This window comes from Platalea leucorodia (genome assembly GCF_965183815.1).
Source record: "Platalea leucorodia genome assembly, chromosome: 8".
In the NCBI taxonomy this organism is placed as follows: Eukaryota; Metazoa; Chordata; class Aves; order Pelecaniformes; family Threskiornithidae; genus Platalea; species Platalea leucorodia.
The window spans coordinates 37,846,332-37,866,919 of NC_138830.1; positions in this window are offsets into that span (position 1 = coordinate 37,846,332).

Sequence of the window (20,588 nt, forward strand, 5' to 3'; positions counted from 1 at the left end):
TTGAGAACCTCAGTATAACTGAGAGGCAAATTCATCCCTGAGGTAACTCCATTGAAGTCAGTGGGTAACAATAGCCCACAGGAATATTCAGCACCAAATTCATTTCTGTGTAACTAACGAGTTTTATTAAAGAGGTAGATTAATGGGACTTAGTTTTTAGATCTCATGGTCTATTACCCTCTTGTCTTCTCAGCCCTGTTTACTTCATCAGGAGCTGCCATTCTGGTCAATAGTAAGTAGTGTGTCTCTATGGCAACTTTAAATAAAAGAATGATTTATTTGTATACACACACATTTTGTACCTCATTTATTACTTAAGGGGTATGTCTGAATCACTGCAAACAAAGATTTATAGTCCTATCTTTTAAATAAATCAAACTCTACCCTGTTTCAGGCCCACCGAGGGAAAAGTGATTGAGACTTGTGCACAGAAGAGGAAACTATGATGTGCTGTAGGAATGTTAGATCTGGATGGGGAGATATACACTGATGCTTTACTGAACACCTATAAGTTAGAGGCTTCAAGCTGTGTACTTTCTGTTCCTTTTTAATATTTGGAATTTGAGGAGCAATTCTCAAGCTGAAGCAATGATACATGGAATTTGTAAAGATTAGCCCCACTGGCTTTCTCAAAGTACTAGTTATTAGTCATAATTACTATTTCTTATTGCAGTTTAGGTGGGTACAGTTAGAAGCTTGTTCCATGTGAAAATACATGGTATAAAACTGAATTACTTCTAAGTTCTTCCCGGAGTGCAAAATGTTTCATATCTATCTATATAGCTGCATTTTACGCAATTATAGTTATGTTAAACCTACTTTTTAATGTATTACATTGCTTCCGAGTGATTCTAATCTTTGCATAAGTTCATTAGGCCTAAAACTGCTTTTAGTTTTACTTGTGTAATTCTGGAGCTAGCTACTATTTTGCATGGTCGAGCTGAAGGTAGAAGTAGGTTCCGTAAGTTGAGTAGGCTTGCATTGCGGAAAAAATTAGCTTAACAAACTTACTATAAGTTAAGATATTTGCAAATATATGGAAAATATTAAAGTTTATCACCTTTGATTGTATGGGAGAGAAAAGCAGTATTACCCAAGTAGAAGGTTGCAACTGAAATGGATCAAGAATAGCAGCTGTGTTTAGTGTATGAATCAGAAAAGCTGAGAAGTTGTATTAAATTCACTGTTTTTTCCTTTGGAGTGTTCATAGAACTTCTATGAATAAGCTTATTTCTCCGAGGGAATTAAATACCACAGCATTCTCTTTATAGGGGAAGAATAAGGCATGGCAGCAGTACCTAAACCTATGCCATGAGTCTGAATGTACCTTCAGGTAACATTATGGACCTTGGTGATGTGCATTTAAAATTGCATACTGCTTATTCCACATTAAAAAAAAATAATCTTTGTACTGTTAGGTACTTCAAAGGCTTATCTAACACCAAATTTTGGTATGGGTGGGATATACTAGAAAGAAGTGCTTCCTGAGGCTAAAAGTACTTATTTATTATTGCTAAAGAGCTCTCCTCTGCCTCTAGATATTGTTGTCTAAATAGCTTTTGTAATAAAAAGCGCCAGTAGGTCATGTCAGGCTTGTTTATTATCATTACTCCTAAAATTTCTTTGGTGTTATTTTTATGAAAGCCAGGCAGTGTCACAAAAAAGCTGTGGAGCCCTATGGTGCTAAGAAACCCTGAAAATGAGTCAGCCTTAAATAATTGGTAACAGACAACAATTGCTCTGTTTTCCAAATACGTGAAAACTATTAGCAGTTGCTATGCAAGTTAATTTGACATTTAATTGCATGCTATTTGTGAGCCAGAAAATACATAGAGCGAGCTTTGTTTATTGTCATGTTATGCACCAAAAGCATGTGTGTATCAGCTTACCCCTAGGATAAATACCAGCTTCTCCAGCAATGATTTTTTCATTTGGGAACCCTACTCTGTGGTGGAATTGCAACTTTAAAAAAATTTTGCTCCATAGGAAATGACATGTGACCTGTGTCACTTATAGTTGGCAAGACATGGAGAAAAGGATGTATGGGTTGAAGTAAAATTGCGTATCGTGTTATTTTTGCCACGTGGGTGTGTTTCTCGGGCATCTGTGGCACTGTGTCTTAGGAGACAGAAGTCACGTTTGTGTACCTTGCATGTCAACATAAAGCAATATATATGTGTTGTGAGACTGGTTCTAATAGCAGTCCTGAAGTTACCGCTTTGCCTCCTGGTCTAGCCATGTCAGTTATACCCCACAAGAGCTTGTGATGGAGACTGATTTCGAAGACAGAATTACTGCCAGTGCTTCTTTTTGGGGCAGTAAAACCATTCTGCAGCTCAACACAGCCCTTGGTAGTTCAGTTGTCTTCATGTCTGCATACAAGTTTTATTTATTCAGAAGGGAGTGGTCATTTTGTTTTACAGGTTATAGTTTTTCTTGTGCTTCAGATTTGCTTGCCAGGTCAGAGGCTTTGAAATTCTTTGCCCATGTATAGCAGGAGCACAGTTCTTTCTGTGTTTCTAAACCCTTTAAACATTTTAATCTGGTGACTTGGGCAACAATTAATAATGTTTTGGTAATGAATTTTGATAGATATTTGACAAGAAAAGTGCTATTTATAGGGATTGTATTGCATAGCCCATAGTAAACCTTGTTTATAAATGGCTGAGGCTTTTTTCTTAGAGAATGCAGTCTAATATTACCAAGATGGGAAAGGAAAGCTTCCTTTTAGAATTCTAATAATGCTGTTACAAATTAAAAAAACCCAAAGACAAACAAAAAACCCCCACACTTCAAAATCATTCCAGCAGCAACTAATGAAAAACTTTCATCTGTTTCTTAGCACAATTATATGTCAATAACTTGATGCTTGTGTAATCCTGGAGACTTTTTTTCTGAGAGTTTATATATGCTTTTTCTTTGGTTCGAGTGAGATCATGAGAGGAGTCCATTTGGTTTCTAAGAGAAAAGGGCAGTGTCATATCTCTTTCAGAAAAAGTAAGATAGGGTGCGTGATTCCTCAAAAACGTTCGGAAAACATTTTCACATATTCATCTACCAAGGCCTGTACTGTAGTTGACAAAAGCATGGAATAGACTACAGATGTTGTTCTACTACCTCAACTGACAAGCTAACAGTACAAGTTTGTTTACTATTTTAAAATAGTACAGAATGCAAAATACAGCCACATTTAGTGTGAAATTATAGGAGTAACTATGGTTTCAGAGTAAACGTTCAGAAATTCATTTGCTATGGTCTTGAATTGATGCCTTTTTCATGTATTTTTGTGTAAACTATACATTTTATAATTCATAAGATTTAAACAGAACAACTGATCTAAACAGGACAAAGTCTAAAGTTCTTCATAGTTAATAGAAAAGCATAATCATCATGAAGTGTTGGAAGCTCTGCTCAGCTGCTTCATATATTAGGCTGCAAAACACAGCTGTCAAGCTGTTAGTGGCTCACAAAACAACCCCTCCACCCTTCCTTTTATTCCTGGTTTGAAGCTTCTGTTAAACAGATAAAATCCTTGAATACATTTATTGTTTGAAGTTCTGTCTCATGATGTTTTTCAGCATTTTTTTTAAATTCTTTGAAATGGTTAATTCAAATGTATGCTTATTTATCTGTATCACTCAGGAGTACTTGTGTTCTCAGACTCTCCATATCAGAAGACATGCCTGCAGACAGTGCTTGTCTAAATGTCCAGCTTTTTCAAGAGAGTTAATGTTGGGGAAAGTAAAATTTGGTGGGTCAGTTAGGCTGCTATTCCATGTAAAATGTGAACCTATCATACTGTAGCTGAGACTCATAACTAAAGGATCTAGTTGATGAAGAGCAAAGACAAAGATTCCAGAAAGCAATTTAGCCTATTAAAGATCTGAATCTTTAATGTTGTCTGGTGATGCCTTTTTCTGCTGACTGTAGAGGAGGTCTAAATGTGCATACATTAGTATTTGAATTCAGATCAGAACTGTGCTTTTAACATGTTTCCTATTTGTGTCTCCTCATATGTTTTGGCTTGCATGGAGCAATATCGGAGCAGTCCTCAGTGCACCGTAGTTACTGTGGTGGTGTCTGCAGAAGGGTCATGATCACACTGTTCTCAGTAATATATTAGATATCTGCCTTTTCCTATGACTTTAATATGTGACACACAAAAAATGAAGGCAATGTGATCGTCTAAGCTTGTAACTGCACTTTTACCAAAGTGTGTGATTGCACAGCTTTGTGGTCCTAAATTATTCTGTAGGAGTTTAATATATGCTATTGGTAGAATGGAAATTAGCCCCTCAGGAGCTTCTTTCAGTCTTTGAGCAACAAACTTTCATGTTTGCAGAGACTTGTCAGTTCAAAATTTCGTGTTGAATTCCAATGGATATTCGTGCAAGATGTTCCCCTGTATTTCCTCTGCCCTACATTTTATTTGTCTTTGTGAACATTTCAAAGGAGATGGGCTGTTTGGTGATGGGCTGTTTGGTGAATGACCAAGCTTGAGAATTTTCTGCAGATCTTCTGAATGCCTTTCACTAGACAGTTATGGGTGTGTTCACACAGTTGAATCTGGGTATATTTCTGGGTTGATATTTAATGAAAGTACTGCTGCTGTGGAAATTTTAGGAAATAATGAGAGCCCCCTCTCCAGGGGTTGTGCTAACTGTGGTCAGTGGCTTTGAGTTTATAGTTTATTAGAACCAGATCTAATATAAGAATTTTCTCTTGGAGTAAACATGCATCAATCTAGTTGCCACTGGTTGGGCACACAAAGTACATAAACAAGAAATAAGGAGGAATCTATAACTCTGCATACTTAAATCGTAATAGGGACAGGATTGGAATGAAGTGTTCTCTGAGATTTGGAGAAAGCTGGAACAGCGGCTGAGTTGTGGGGGTTTTGGTGGTTTTTTGTTTGTTTGTCTGTTTTCTTGTTTTTTCCAAAGTTCTTGTTTTGTGGAAGTCCTCTGGTAAAGAAGCTTTCTATAAATTGGCACATTGCATTGCTTGACATCAGGCTATTCTGTTGTCTTTTGTATGTTGTATGAATATGTACAAACTATGTTAATTATAATTATGTATAGAAAAAACACACTGCAGTAACATTAGCTTCAGGAATTACTTTGCTTTCTTGGATATTTCTTAACTACCTTAAATTTGGGATGGTATTTTATGTTTAATATTTATAAATCATGGAAAGGGCTTTTCTGGAAGCTTGTACAAGAATCAAAATAGTGCTTGCACATACTTTTTCCTGCTGGAAGATGTTTGACAGGTTTTTATATAGCTTGAAAACATTCAAATAAGATGAGATGCAAGTTTTTGAGAATGGTAGCTTTTAGATCAGGAACCAGACAGATTAATGTTTTGTGAATTAGATTAGAGTTGAAATTGTCTGAATGAGTTTGATACCAGACAGCTAACCAAATTTTTTTTTTCCTCTTGAATTGGATTAAACTGTTGTAGTCACAGCAATTTTGTTGTGGTTTGTGGGCAGTTTACTGACTTTTATTATTTAAATAAATTTGAAGGAATTTTGTAAGTTTGACCTTTTGTAACATCAGATAGCAGCAGGAGTTTGGAAGGAAATCAGCTGGCTAAAGAACTGTTGAAATGCCAGATTTTCTCAAGCATGTAATCATTGTTGAAGATGGATTATATCAAAACTGCAGAACATCTTTGAAACCTCTCGGATAATTCTAAGGGATATTTTTCTAGTTTTTAGTGTTTAGTTCACATCATTTTTTCTTTATTGCTATGTTGGAAATGAAGCCTTGGAAATTAAGAAATACTGGGTGGCAATTTCTATTCCAAATACTTTGATACCCTCCTGATGCATTTGTTCTAGCTAGGTAATAACTACTTATTCTGCTTGCGTACAAAACCTGTTAAATAACATCCTTCAGAAATAAAGGAAGAAAATCCCTGGGAACGTCTGACAATCTCTGTGGAACTCTTATTTATAATTTTGACTCAAAATAGAAATCTGGCAAGTAGAGATTTTAATAAGGATTATGCAAACCTGAATTGTGAGTAGAGAGTTGTTTCAAACATAATACAAGTAGAGGAAAAATCAGTGAAGTTAATAGCAATAATTTTCAACTGATTTTGTGTGTACAGGATCAAAATCTGTATAGAACAGTTTTTTGTATGTGCAATCTAATAAACATCCTTGTAAGTCATCATTTTATTTTTGGCCCAGAAATGAGAATGGTTAAAGGAACTCTGTATCCAGTCAAAGTCATTTAACTCTCTCTCATCTGTACTTACTCTGTATAACATATTCTGGTCTTATTAAATACATGAGCAAAAGTTAGCTATTCGATACACATAAAAGGACTATTTTTGCTGAAATTGTAGCAAAATGTCGTGTAGAACAAAGCAGTGAATCTCTTCCCTGCTTTGTAAAGAAAAAAATTTTGAAACAAAATTTTGGGAGGGCTAGCTTAGCTTTCTTGACAGAAGCTTTAATGTCTTGCCTAAAAATACAGTCTATATTTTACAAAATATTTAGCTCATAAGTTGTTTTTGTTAGACTGAGGCCCTCATTTGGTCAATTCTAATTTTAATCTTATGGAGACTGAGGTTGCTAACAAGAAAATAATCCAAAAAGTCTATTCTGCTGTAGCTACAAGACATGTAGCTGGATTGAAGATATTCCTGGAAATCAAGCTGGTATTGCTGATAGATAGGTGCTAATCACAGATAATGAAAAATAGCAGTGATAAGTCATTTGTCATGGACTAGAACTCAAAACCCAGGGAAAAATGAAATATGTCTCTTTACAGTATGGAACTGAAATATCTCAGAAGTCTTTGGGACAGGCCCTAAAAAGGGGGCCTAAAATACAATGCCTAAAAAGGTGTTTCAAGGGCTATTACTTAAAACATCTAGAAGAGGTGGTAAGGTATCTCTGAAGTTTTGTCATACATGGGACTGCTATGTCTGGGGGGAAAAAAACAAACAAACAAACAACTAAAAACCTAACCCACAGAATAGAGCCTGAACTGAACTCTTCCTGACCTGAACTTGCCTGCTATCCTCATTGGTATTGTGATGAATGTCAGAGCCGATATATCTCCAGCAGGACTCTGCACGGAGGGGGTGAATGGGAGCAGAAATGGTTGATCGTGATGCTTTTTTTTTCTTTTTCTTTTTAGTTGCTTAATTGTATCTTAGCTTTGTGTAGTGACTTCTCTGTGCTACCTCTTTCTTGATTTCAAGAGCCCCATGTACTTAAAGGGTAATGTCATTTGGGCTTCAGAAAGCATAGAAAAGTCAGTGAAAATGTGAACTACTGAACTGGCATATTGCAAGGACAAAAACATCAAATCAGATGAGTAGAAAACAGCTCATTCTGTTCTTGGATAACAAAGAACATTCTACATGCCTAGGAGGGACACTAATATTTCAGGTTTAATTTTTAAATAAAATAGATTTAAGAACAAAAACCAAAATAGTTCAAGGGATTCAGGGTCAGTTTAGTAGGTGCATTCACTTAGTTGCTCTGTAACATGCTTAACAAAAAGCAGAAGAGCAAAATAGTGATTTAAAGGTAGAGTTTGAAATTCCTAGGCTGCTTCAGTGTTTCAAACTAGAGCAAGGCTGCTGTGGACTTCTGGCCTTTCTAGGTAGGTGTGCTGGCACTCTATCAGCACCCAAGCTTTTCTTGCCATTCTTTTGGATGAGACAACTAGAGACTGAAAAACAGTTTGTTCTTTTCAAAAAATGGGAAATCAAAGTCCTTATACAGTCAATTCTCAGCCTTATTTACTATCCCAATAGGAACGGGTCCATTGAAGCCCACTGAAACAGGAAGCCAAATTTAGTATTTACATAATAAATAAAATCAAATCAGCTCTTTCTAATGTTCAAACTTCATAGTTTTCAAATGCAGACCCTTATCTGTGTTTTCTTAGATTATGGAATGTTTTACGGAAAACTTAATGCTTCATTCTGTTTCAAAGGGATGGCAGGTTACCTTTCTCGGGTGCAATTGCTCTATGACTTGTCTTAGACCAAATGAGCTACAAATGGTTTAAATAGCATAGCTAACGTGAATCCTTTTGAGTAAAGAGGATTAGGAAACTCATACACAGGTTGCATAGCTGGCACCTGAGGTGACAGGAAAGGCAAGGCAGTGCAGCAAGGGAACAGTATTAGTGTCAGCTAGCAGAGCTGATGCCAGTCAGTGTGTGCCATGGCCTTACTTCATTAGTGCTGTATGTTCATTTAGAGGGCTCTTCTTTCACTACATGAGACTCTTGGTCATCTGTGTTTCCCACCATGCAGCCCTACAATACCGTTGTCCCCTTCAGAATTTCGTTACTGATGGTGAAAGCTTAGTGGCAGCAGAATTAAAAATTGGCTGTAAAGTTAAATCAATATACTCTTTACAATCAGGTTTAATTAACTTTCAGGTTTGAAAGCAGAAGCTTAAGGGAAGCTGTCAGTGACCTCTTAGCAGAACATGGAAGACTTAATGTTGAGCTCTCGGGACCAAAGTTCTAATGAAGACAGTAGGTGGCAGAAAAATCAATCAGTTCTAGGAACTAAACAAGGACAAGATCCATTATCTTGCAGGCAGTGTCTGTTTCACCTCAGACTCAAAAATTCTGGTCTGTGGTTCTTTTAATGTGTGTTCTGGACAGAAGTCAGGAAATGGTTTAGATATATGTGTATTTGGTTGCAAGCAAATCACCCGTATTTACTTGATTCCAGATAAGCTTCACTTCTTGGGGAGGGAGGAATTAGCCTTAGTTATTGAGCAGATATCCTTTTTTTTTGTCTTCTATATTGCACTTGGAGAAAAAAAAACATAAGCTTTCTGTATAATTGGGCCACCTGGCTCAGAATATCCTTTGGTCTGGTGTTCCTAGAGAGCCACTTTAATTCTGTCTTGGTTTTGGTGACTCTTGCACCATAAACAGAGTAGGTTTTTTGTGGGGAATTGCTCACATCAGTCTCCCAGGATTGTCTCATGCATAATGGTTAATAGCCATAATGAAATCTTTGATCTTTTATTTTAGATTTTCTGGTCTTCCCCATACAAATATAAGAATGAAGCATCACTCTCTTGTACTATTTTAAATTTGTTAAAGTGATTTTTCACTTGCATTTGTTGCTTGATGGAACACTGGGTACCCTGGCAGGTTTGTGATGGTCACTGTCTGCATGTGAGAGAGCAGTGACAGCGGAGAGTAAGGCTTGCTCCGTTACAGGCTGGATTTGTCACAAACCTTCTTCAGGAGGAAGCTGATGCTCTGTCGGGTGGCTGCTGTATTCCAGTTCATGGGCTCTCATGCTTATCAACCTGTAGCAGCTTTGCTAAAACTGTAGTCTTATTTCCACATCTCTTGTCTGCTCTTGAGGTGAAATGCCAGGATAAGTTTTTTGTTGAGCTCCTTAGTTAACAATTGACTTGGAAATGATTAATGGTCATAATGACATCCCTGGACCTTTTGATCTTGCAGAGATTTTTTTTTGCCTTCCTGTTCTTTCCGTACACCTGTATGTGTTGATACGCACTGGGCAACGGGTGCAATTGTCTTGGAAGACTTTGTCAGTAGCTTCCACTTTATCTTACTGACTTGAAACCTCTTTTGCAAAATGTATGTTTTGTTGTTGATTTTTTCATCTACCAAAAAAGAAAATAATTTTTTGCAGGGAAAACCCACTGGTTTTCAGGAAGAAAAAATTATCCTTAAGCTCCACTGTATTTATACCTAGGCACTCGCTATTAGAACTTTTTTGTAGCAAAAGATCAGAAGTAAAATACCCAGAGTTGTTATGGTCGAGCTTAGAAGGATGTGTAGGGTAGCTTTCCTAGTTGTAAAATTTTATTGGTTTGTAGATAGATATCTGTGTTCCTATTTTTAAGGTGGCCTATTGTTCGTAAGCAACAGTTGCTCTGCTGCAACCACTAATGAGAAAAGATAGGTTCTTGGCAATCAAAAAGAATGCTGTTGGCACATATATCGATCTGCGGATTAGGTGCTTCAGCTGCTGTAACAGAGGTTTTATATGCAGATAAACTGTAATAGGTAATTTATATTAAGTATGGTCAGCAGTAGTCAGACAGCTTTGCCTGTGGAGGTAAGCTGCTTCAGGCCTTTTAAAAGGTTGTGCCAGGATGCCAGGATGTGTGGATTTTTTTTTTTTTTTTTTTATTATTATTAAAACTTGCTTGACATTCCCATTCTTGGAATAGGCTTACTATGTGTAATAGTAGTGTCTGGGTTACTGCTGATTAAGGTTATATTAATGACAAGTAACACTATATGGCTTGTGATATTTCACAAAATTGTTTCATCTGGCTACAGTGTTAGTGGGGCATCCAGTATGCTTCCATCAGAAGAGAAAGGAGTATTTTGACAGTACTAGCACAGGAGTGTGTGGCTTCTGCTCTTCTAATATGTTCATTAATGTTGGAAAGAATAATAATACATGATTTTCTTAGATGTAAAGTTCTTACTGTATGGAATATTACATTTAAGTGATCTCTCATTGTAATTTTTAAGGGTTTTTCAGACCATAAGATATCAAAGTAAATTTCAGGTAGACGTGGAATTTTTACTTAAGGCTGCATGAGAGAAGAGAGGGAACTATGGAGACAGGGTTAAACTTAGTGTCACATTTTATGTCCTATAACTTTTGAATCCTTGGGAAATTTCCTCCATGTTGAGTGATGGTATCTTAGCCTCTCTGCAGAGGTTTTCGGATTTGCGGCTCTCACTGAGGGAGTCAATACTATCAGAGCATTCTGCTATTGCAGGAATAGAGACTGTAATAGAAACAACTGTTTTGGTTTATGAAGTTTTTCCTATGAATTTTTTTCACTTTTCCAAATAAAAAAAAATGGCTGAAAACATGTAGTATCAATTATGAAGCTTTCAATTTGCTTTTGCAATTGAATGGTTGTAACTGATTGTTTCCAGTCACGATCGATGTCAAAATATACAAATTTCTCAAAAGACTTGTTTTCATGGGCACCACAGAATGAAGTGTCAAGCATCTCTTCTTTGAAAGTAGTAGTATTGTTTCTCTGCCAGAAATTATAGTTTTTTGTGATTTTTTGCTACCTCCATATGCTTTATTTCTACCGTACCTGTCTGGGAAGGTTTAGGTAAAAGGTAATGAGTCATGAAACCCAAAATGTAGTGGCAATATATTGACATAGGTGAAGCTTTCAAAGGGAATGGAATTTCCAGTCAAAGTTATGGACAGGTGACAGTAACAGGTAACAAAAGCTCAAACCGCATAGTCACTACCAGATTCAGAATGGGGTCAGGAGCAGCATATTGTCATGTTTGGGCTGAAAACCAACCTGTGGCACTGAATCACAATAAATAATGTACTGTAGATAGACAAACCACTTAAGACAGAGATTAAAAGCAGGTCTGCTTGAATTAGAATAGGATTTGGACCTAGATTTCTTGCATTCTGTGTAAGTACCTACCTATTAATTGGATACAGGCAGTGAGGGATACAGCAGCCTCTTTCTTTGTGTGTTGAGAGTATGCACATGCATGAAAAATTGAAAGCAAGACTTTTTCAAAAAAGTGTTCTTGCTTTTCCTTGAGCCCTATTCTGTAATGTACAGAAAATACTGAATATGTAGGTAATGACTAACACCAATTTCACTGTGTTGTCTCTGTGTTCCCTTAAATATATATTATTTTCATGTCCCCTGATATAAGTTTTATTTTTACAATATTTCGAAAGGTCAGTGAGAAGCACCTTAACTAACTTTGTATAGGTGACAGTTCTGTTCTTGAAATTAAACTGCCAGTCTGAAACTTAATGGATCATTTGGCAAATAGGATTGTGGCTTTTTAGATTTTCATGTTTTCTCCTAAAACATCCGCTGCAGCATAATACAGCTATTAGCTTTAGAAGCAATCTGTTGTAGTCAGAGATTATTGCATGTGGTTTATATCTAATGGGATGACAAAATTGGTTATTACATCTTCAGAGAATAGCTTGATTAAAAGCCATGCATTGCATCTATATGATGAACTATTATGCATGGCTGAGAAAAATGTGTGAGTTTCTTCTTTCTTTAACAGTGGTATAGTTGGTCATTGTAGTGAATATTTAGATGTCACATGCATCTTTTACTAAGGGAATGATTTGTGTAGATCATGAACGTCTGCGTAATCATCCTTTGAAAGTAACACAGAATAAGCTGTTGTACTGCAGCGTGGCATGCTTGTTTGGTGCCTTTGGGTTTTGCTTGTCTAGAACGGACCCAAAGCAGGATAGTGTTGCCTATGTGAATTAAAATTCTTCTGTGCTGTAGTTAGAACTGGTAGCAAATTAAGTTCATACAGAAGTCAGTTTATATGAAAAAAGTTTGCTAGCTGTTTGATTAATGTTCTGTACTAGGAGAAGGAGAGTTGTGAACAATATATTTAACTTGTTCCTCTAGAAAATCTGGCAGGTAGATGATTGAAATTTGAAGCACTGAGCTTTTCTATACCCTAATGGGAAATGCAGTCGCTATCCGTAAAGATCATCTAACTTCAAATATACTGAGAAAATTACTGTTTATTAAGTATTCCAACTATAACTATTTGAGTATTTTTCTTCCATAACAATAAAAAACGCAAAGAAAAAGAACAGTTTATCTGCAAAGAATTTAAAACATCATTGATTTTTGTCAAGAAAAATGCAGGAATTCTTGACGACTAAAGGTGTATATAATTTACCTATCTTCCTCTGGCCAGTAATATTTTCCTGTTACTGGCTAGCTGAGTTTTGAATGTCAAATGGGCTTAGGATCTATCTGGCTGAATTTCTGCCCAAGCCAATGTGAATTGGCATTGTGTAAGATGTAATGATCTGAAAACGATTGGCCAGTATTATGAAAATCTAAGCATGTACAGTAAGACTAATACTTAGCTTTAACAGAGCACTTTTCATCCACTGATTTTAAGGTACTTTACAAGAGATCAACTCCCTTACCCTGATTAGCCATTCTGTTGAAACATGAATTGATAGAGTGCATGCCTGAAAAGAATTATTTTGTTACTTGTGACTCCTTGTGTTATTCTGGTGTCTCTTACCCTTGTAATTCTTTTGATGTTTGAAAACATACTTGCTATTAATGTTTGTTTAATTTGCAAGATGTATTAAGCTTCTGAACTGCAGAAATATTTGATAAGGAGCTGTCCTGACTTAACCATTCACGTTTTCACTTCCAAAAATTCTTCAGGGCTTCAGGATAGATTAGGACCTGTTAGCTATAGAATCAATCCCGCTGTTTGAAAATGGAAGCAATTTGTAATTATTTCAGTTCTGCAAGAATTTCTCTAGAATGTCCCTATATTCTCTAGAATATCTCAGTTGATACCAGTTCTTTTGATTTCATAAGAAGCTGTGCTTTTCAAGTACTTCACTCCCATAAATGTGGAGAGGGCAGAGCAGCGTATGTCTTCAGCCTTGTAAAAGCAGAAACAGTGGTTTCCAAAGGGGCTAGCACCTACAGACTGATCTAACGTTTGATGGGTAGACTTCAAAACCGGTTTATTTTTGCCTTTCATCTATTTTTAATCTGACTAAATAAAAGAAAAACTATTTTAGTTCTTATATGCTGCATATTTTGGTTTTATTCTTTTCTGGTTTGTTCTTTCGTCTCTACTTGCTATGCAAGGCAGCCAAGCTGGAAATTCTGTTTGTTTATTTTATTGTATATTTATTTTTGTTTTGAAAATGTTTATTTTCCTATAGAAATGTTTGGTTTTAACTTTCGTTTTCTATATTTTCTGCTTTGCCTTCAGTGGTATGAATACACAATTCTGTCCCTCTAGGATGGAACACTTCCATATTTTAAACCTTGTCTTTTCTTTTCTTATGTACTTCAAGTGTTTAGAATGGTAATGCCTGGATAGGAGACTTTCTCTGTATTTTTAAGACATTTAAAACTTAGTGTTTAAAAGTCAGAAGAAAATTAATTCCCTAGCAAGATTATCCTGCAAAAGTAATTCTGAAAATAATCTAGCACAATTTATTTAGTCATGGCACCAGCTGTGTATATTTCTGTCACATCTCATCACAGTCTGTTTGTACACGTGCCCAAAACCGATGTTTTCCAATCTGAAGTAAAAGCAGCCATGCAGATTATGCTTGGATTTGGCGTAACATTTTTTTTTGGGGGGGTGGGGGTGGGTAAATACCAACTTTATGCAGCTCTAGAATGTGTCACTTTGTTTTGAATGTGCAAGTGGAAGACGCGATGTCTGTTCCCTTCAGCAACTTATTGTGTGTGTGTCTATGTAAATGATACTGCTCCTTTAACTGGGTCCATGCTGGCACCAGATTTTCATTGCTGGCTGAGGTGGATAGTTGAAACTTAAGAGTTTCGTCTTAGACTAGAAGATTGGTTCCTTGTCCTGTTACTATGAAATTTGAGAGAACTGTGCTTGAGAATGCTAAATGCCATCTGATATCTAGAATAATTCAGTGGAAAATACTCAATATTTGGATGTATGTGCTGCCTGGGCCTATAAACTTATGGTATGCTGTTATTCCTGTATTCTGAAGGAACATAGTGGGCACTGACCTATTCTGCCATGCCAAAGAATTATTAATCTGGTAGCAAGAGTATAAAGATGATTTTATGGGAAATGGTTAGACAATAAATTGTGATAGCATACGGAAAGATCGTACTGATGTAAGAAAACTGTAGTAGTCATTCTAACTGTGATTCTTTCTCTAAACTCAATTTGATCTTTTTATATTCACAGCACTTTAAATACAGAGGTGGATGCCTGATCCAATTTTGCATGTCTCTTAACTTGCATCTAGAAGCATAATGAGAAAAAACAGAATATAACTTGACAGCTGCAGTGGTACATTAGCTGAAGGGTTGTGGCTGGCCATTCTTTTCCTAGTCTGTTTTACACAGTGATTTTGCAAGTCTGTCACTGGCCTTGTGAGAGAAATTATCTATTTTGCAACTTTGGCCAAGTTGGAGGGCAGGACCCACGATGGGGCTTGGGATCCCAAGGCATAGCTCTTCAATTCTTGACTCTGACTGGAATCCACAGTACTGAGTTAGGAAGTAGCCTTCCTGTACCTGTGTGTGTGGCGGGGGAACCTTCTCGGAGAGGAAGGTCTCTGAGAGGAGGTGGTGAACTTCTGAGATTGTGGGCCAAGACACATCCAAGGTGTATCTTGTGGGTCTGGACCTTTGTCTGCCTGGGACTTCTGTAAGTGGCACTAATAATGTGCTCTTATGAGGATGTTAGGAAGATAACAGACACAAAGAGGCTACTTGGTTGCTTTCAGGAGGGTACTAAAACCCCCACAAAATTCATAGGTGACTTTGAACATAGTGCTGAAGAAAATAGGAGTAAGAGAAGCAGGCATATGGCTGGATTGGGAGAAGAGGAAGCAGGCAGCAGCAGATAGTTTCATTGGAAAAGATTGTTGAAGTTACTTTCAGAACCATGTAAAATGCAGACCCTTTCAAAGGCAAAGTGCTTTTGCCACTTGAACGATTTAAATGCCTTAACTGAAAATAATGCTTTTCAATGCAGATGTGAAAGAAAGCTAAGGCAAACTTCTTTCCAAAATATAGGAGAGTTTATAGGAGGGTACAACTTTTTGGGGTTTTTTTGTGCTTTAGTAAGTTTTAATAACAAAGAGTGAAGGGTTCTAATGTTTGGTTTGTGTATGCCATGGCTCTGGTCTGTCTAAGATCTTGCAAAACTTTATGGAGATATGCAGTATTATCACTGTTTTTACAGTTGAGAAAGCAGAGAGCCTTTCTGTTCTCTAGGAATTACTTTTGATTTATTGCTGCAATTACTCATTGGTGGATTATGCAAGTGAGCATTTCTGGTTCTCTCTCAATTATAGCAGTACATTTTTAGTTTAAAAAAAAAAGGCTAAATCGTTTTCTCTTTGAACTTTTTAAAAGTGTTTGTTACTTTAGTTACTACTTTTAAACACATCACATCTGTTTTTCTCTCTCCATTCTCTTTGCATTTACAAGAGTGTAATGTCTTAGCTTTTTGGCAGCATTGTTGATTTGTGTTATAATAAAAAAAAAGAATCAGACGGATTCTGACTTTTCCCCAGTCTTCAATTTTCTTTTCAAAGACAAAATTTTTGTTGTCCTTCTGCATTTTAAATTAAATTAGGTTATAAATATTAGCTTAGGTAAGAGGGCAAATTAAAATTTCATGTTTACTTGAATCTGAGATGCTGAAGAATCAGAGATGCTGAAGCAGGTTTTTTTTACCACTAGCAGCATCAGTACCTGATCTGCCTCTTCTGTTTTGGGTGTTGAAAAAGGATGTAACTTAAGTTCCTGCTTTTAGAGTGAATTAGGGGAATATCAGAAGAGATGATGTAGTTATCCAAAAGCAGACAGGACACCTGGTTTCTATAATACTTCCAGGAGGGCAAATTTCCTCCATTATTTGAAGTAAAGCCCTGCCTAGTTTTACTTTCATAATAGTATGCTAATGCTGAGTCTAAAAGATTTACCAATTGACTGAAGCTTGGTAAAAATGGCAAATGGAAGAATGAAGAGTAGTGAAAAATGAAAATTTTGTAAACAGGCTTTTTTTTGAACAGCAAAATAGCTTAAAAGAAATTTCTGTGAAACAAAGTATTTTGGAATTTATTAACTTTGAATTATTTTGATACTAATTTGTGGTTTTAAGTGTTTTACGTTCTTAAAAACTGACATACAGAAATTTCATTTTTCGTTTTTTCAGATGTTTTAAAAAATAATTTAAACCATGTTTTTCTTATTTGCTTGAAGGCAGTAGAGGAATATAAACAATTGAAGGCTGTACCTTAATAACATTGAGATCTGATTTAAAAAAGGCGCTGAGGGAAGTAGATTGGTCTCTGTACGGGCCAACTATGAAATTTGTATGTAGATAATTGAGATTGCTTAACAAAATGTACCTTTGGAAATTGTGCTTCACATCATTTTGTGATGTTCCATGTGGAAATAGAAGAAAATAGTTTGTTTTAGTAAAAAAAATCGTTGTTATCTATTCCTTCATGTCAGATAAGAGTAGCCTTTTCCTGGCTGATCCATAAATAAAGAATAATGCTCTTACGGCTATTACTACGTATGGCAAAGTTAACGAGACAAAAAGTATTGCTTGTAAAAAGGAAAACAATGTAGCCTTAGGGAATTACAGCTTTTGTTCTATGCATTTTGATTCATGTTCCTAAAATGTCTTAATTATTTCCTTTCAATGTGTGGTTGTGAAAACTTCATTGCATTACTGTAATTACATTCCTGAAAGGAGTTCAAATGCAGAAATTAATCTGTTCACTGCATCCAATGGACACCAAAATGACGTGAACTGTCTCATGAAGGTTGAGAGCTGTATAGGGTTCCTGCTTTTGGGCTTTCGTTTTTAGTTGTCTCCTAGTCTTTAGGGTCAGCTCAAGACTGGCTTCTAGAAGCCCTTTCCGCACTGCTGTCAGGCAGTCCGGCTCCAGAAATGCCTGTCCCTGGGAGGCAAGCGTGCCACCACTGGGGAGGTGGCTGCAGAGCCAAGGACCGGCTGTCACTGTGAAGCTTTAGCTGGGAATAGTATTGACAACAAGCAAAACTTTTATTTCAGCTTTTAATTGACTGTCATAAGTAAATTCTTGGTACATAAGACTTTTCTTTATACTCTTTTTATGTGCATATTTGTCAGATTTTATTTAAATAATTTTATACACAATATTGGAATAATCTGTTACATTAATGCACAGCTTAAAACAGTTCTTATTTACACTGATCACAGAAAGACAGAGGAATGAGGACAAATACTTTACATTCACCATCTTTATCAGCATTTTAAGTATAGGTAACCAGCACACATCACACACATCCATATCCATATTTATAAGAAATGTAGTTGTTTCTAATTACACACATGGGCATGTAGGTGTCTCCCTTTAAAAAAAAAAAAAAATGAAATGCCATTTCCCCCCAGATAACCAAAGACTTACAAAAAAAGGCAAATGGACCTGCAGATTGCACAATTAATGGAATCAGGCATGGAAATGTGGTGGCTGTGTTTGGATGCTTTTGGTCACTGGGGCGCTTTGGAGAGTATTTTTACTAGTGGCAAGTTTTGAACTCCTATGAGAACTTATTCCTGAAAACTGCAATGTGATCTCTTGCTTTGGAAGTAGACCTACTGGACACTTACACATTTGGTTTAACGTTAAATCGTCTAACAACACAAAATTGCAGCCAAAGCATGCTCTGGATATTTTTGGTTTTTTAGAATATAAATTAAAAACACATGACTTCCTTTTATGAGATTAAGGCAGCAATGGAGAATATTGTGCTACAATGTGCATTTAGCTGTAGATAATGCTTTATTCTCCATTATCACATTTTTACATTTATAATCAAAGGCCAACATATTATTGAACTAGACTGGCTGACTACAAAATCTTATAATGGAGAAATAGGTCTTGTGTGATAACCTTGTTACATCAAAGTTGAATTTCTCGCCTTACAATATACACTTATATTCTATGAAAATTAAAAAAACTGGTAAAAATATTAAAATATTTCCTATACATAGGTACCTTTATCTAAGGTAAAGTCTAGTCACTGCTATAAAAAGGCATTAAAAATTAAGTAAAACTGGTGTAAACCAAGTAAATTCTCACTATAAAGCTTTTATTTGTAAGGCAAATCTCCATCAGACCTATTAGAAGTTATTTTCAAAATGTACTATTTGGAGTTTCTCCCTTTGTAACTGATACTACCCACAGCAAACAAAAGCTAAGTCTTGCAGAGAGGCTCAGAGAGAGTGCAACATAAATTACAAATGCAGGTCACCTGCAAGTTTGAGGCTTCTTGGCAGTGACCAAGAAACAACACGACACCTTTAAAAGAAAGCCAGATTAAGGCTTAGTAATTTTCTTAGTTCACTGGATTTATTCTGTTCCCTTATTAAAGAAATTAAGCAGCTTTTGTTTAGTATGGCAGCTAAAGAAACACCTTTAGAAAGGAGGAAGGCAAAGCACACAGGTGGCCCCATCTTGCTGTCAGTGCTTAGGCAATAAAGGCCCACTGTTCTCAACATAAAAACTAATGGCAGTTATGGTTAACTTACATGGTGGCTGCACTGCTGGACTGAGACTTAAGCCTCTCAGTTTCTCCCCTCCTTGGCTCCATCCCAACCACTTGCATCTAGACACCTACGTGTTCCTCTAAGGAGGGCAGTTTCACTGAATACGATCATGGTATCTGTGTTACTTAGTCTTCTGGCTGTCTTTTGTTTCTGACTGCTTCTGCTAGGTCAGTCATAGAGATTGCAATTTGTCTAAACATATTCTGTTTCTAAATGGCAAAGGAAAACTAATCACATTCTGTACTTAAAAGCAGCTATATTACACTTACATTTTTCTGCTGGTTGAAATGTCTTTATCTGCCATCTAGCTCTCTATAGTAGTCTCCGATACATGTAGATGCATCTAAATTCAGTCTCAGGCAGTGAACAGTACCACTGCACAAATTAGTCACCAGCTGAGGATCTTGGTCCTATATTGATTTATTTTTTATTAGGAACAATGTGCAAAAATCTGAAATTTTTTGGCCTAGGAAAAGTTTCTCTCTGCATGGTGTGGCTTATAAGTCTTGTCATTCCGCAGTTAAGCTTAAGCAGGCAAAACCAAATAAATGTACATCTAATCACAGCTAAGGAACACGTGCATGCCTGTTTGGTCAGTCTGAGTGGTCTTGGCGGATTGTCAGCGAAAACTGTCCTTTGAGAATATGGATTAGAGGGGGGCAAGTGCTTGGTGAAATGTTCCCATTGAAGTCTGAATTAAACCAGACTGAAATGGCTGAACAAAAAACAATTTTCCACAGCACAGAATCACTCAAACATGGATGTTTGAGAGACAACTATTCCCTATGTATGATCCTCTGAAAATCAGTGATGCTAGGTCACAGATGTAACAGGGTTTAACTGGAGGCTTAACTTCCGTAAATTAAGTTCTGAAAAGATTTCCTGACTGTTTTGCAGTATCCTGTCCTAGTGTACCTTTTTCCTAAAGGAAGCCAGAATGTGGCTGGCTTTCTCATGTACCAGATAATATTAGTTTAGTAAATGAAGATCTGTAATAATTCAGGTGTCCAAGCAGCTCACAGATTCAGTCCTGTATGGTGACTGCTGGCCAGCTTTGCTTAACATAGTCCATATGCTACTTTCAGCTTGTGTATAGATATGAATCTAGTAAGGTCACTTCAAGGTCCTGTTTCTGACTTCTGTCGTGTATTATAATAAAGATTTTAGCTTCATATTCTAATAGTTTAACTTTCCACTGATTAGCTAGGTCAGCCCACAGTCACCAACAGGAACATGGGTATGAATCAGAGGAAGGTAGACTGAAGAAATGTTTTCCTGTGGAGGATACTTTCTGGAAGTGTTTCCAGAAGATCTGTCTCCCTGTACTATAGCCAAGACTCCAAATTTGTTCAAGGGTCTAATCGGAAACATCATATTGGCCTTTAAATTAAGGAGGTGTAGTTCTTGCACATGAGCTTATCTGTGGACCATAAATATTCTTAGTCCTGAGAAAATAAAGTGTATTAGAACAAA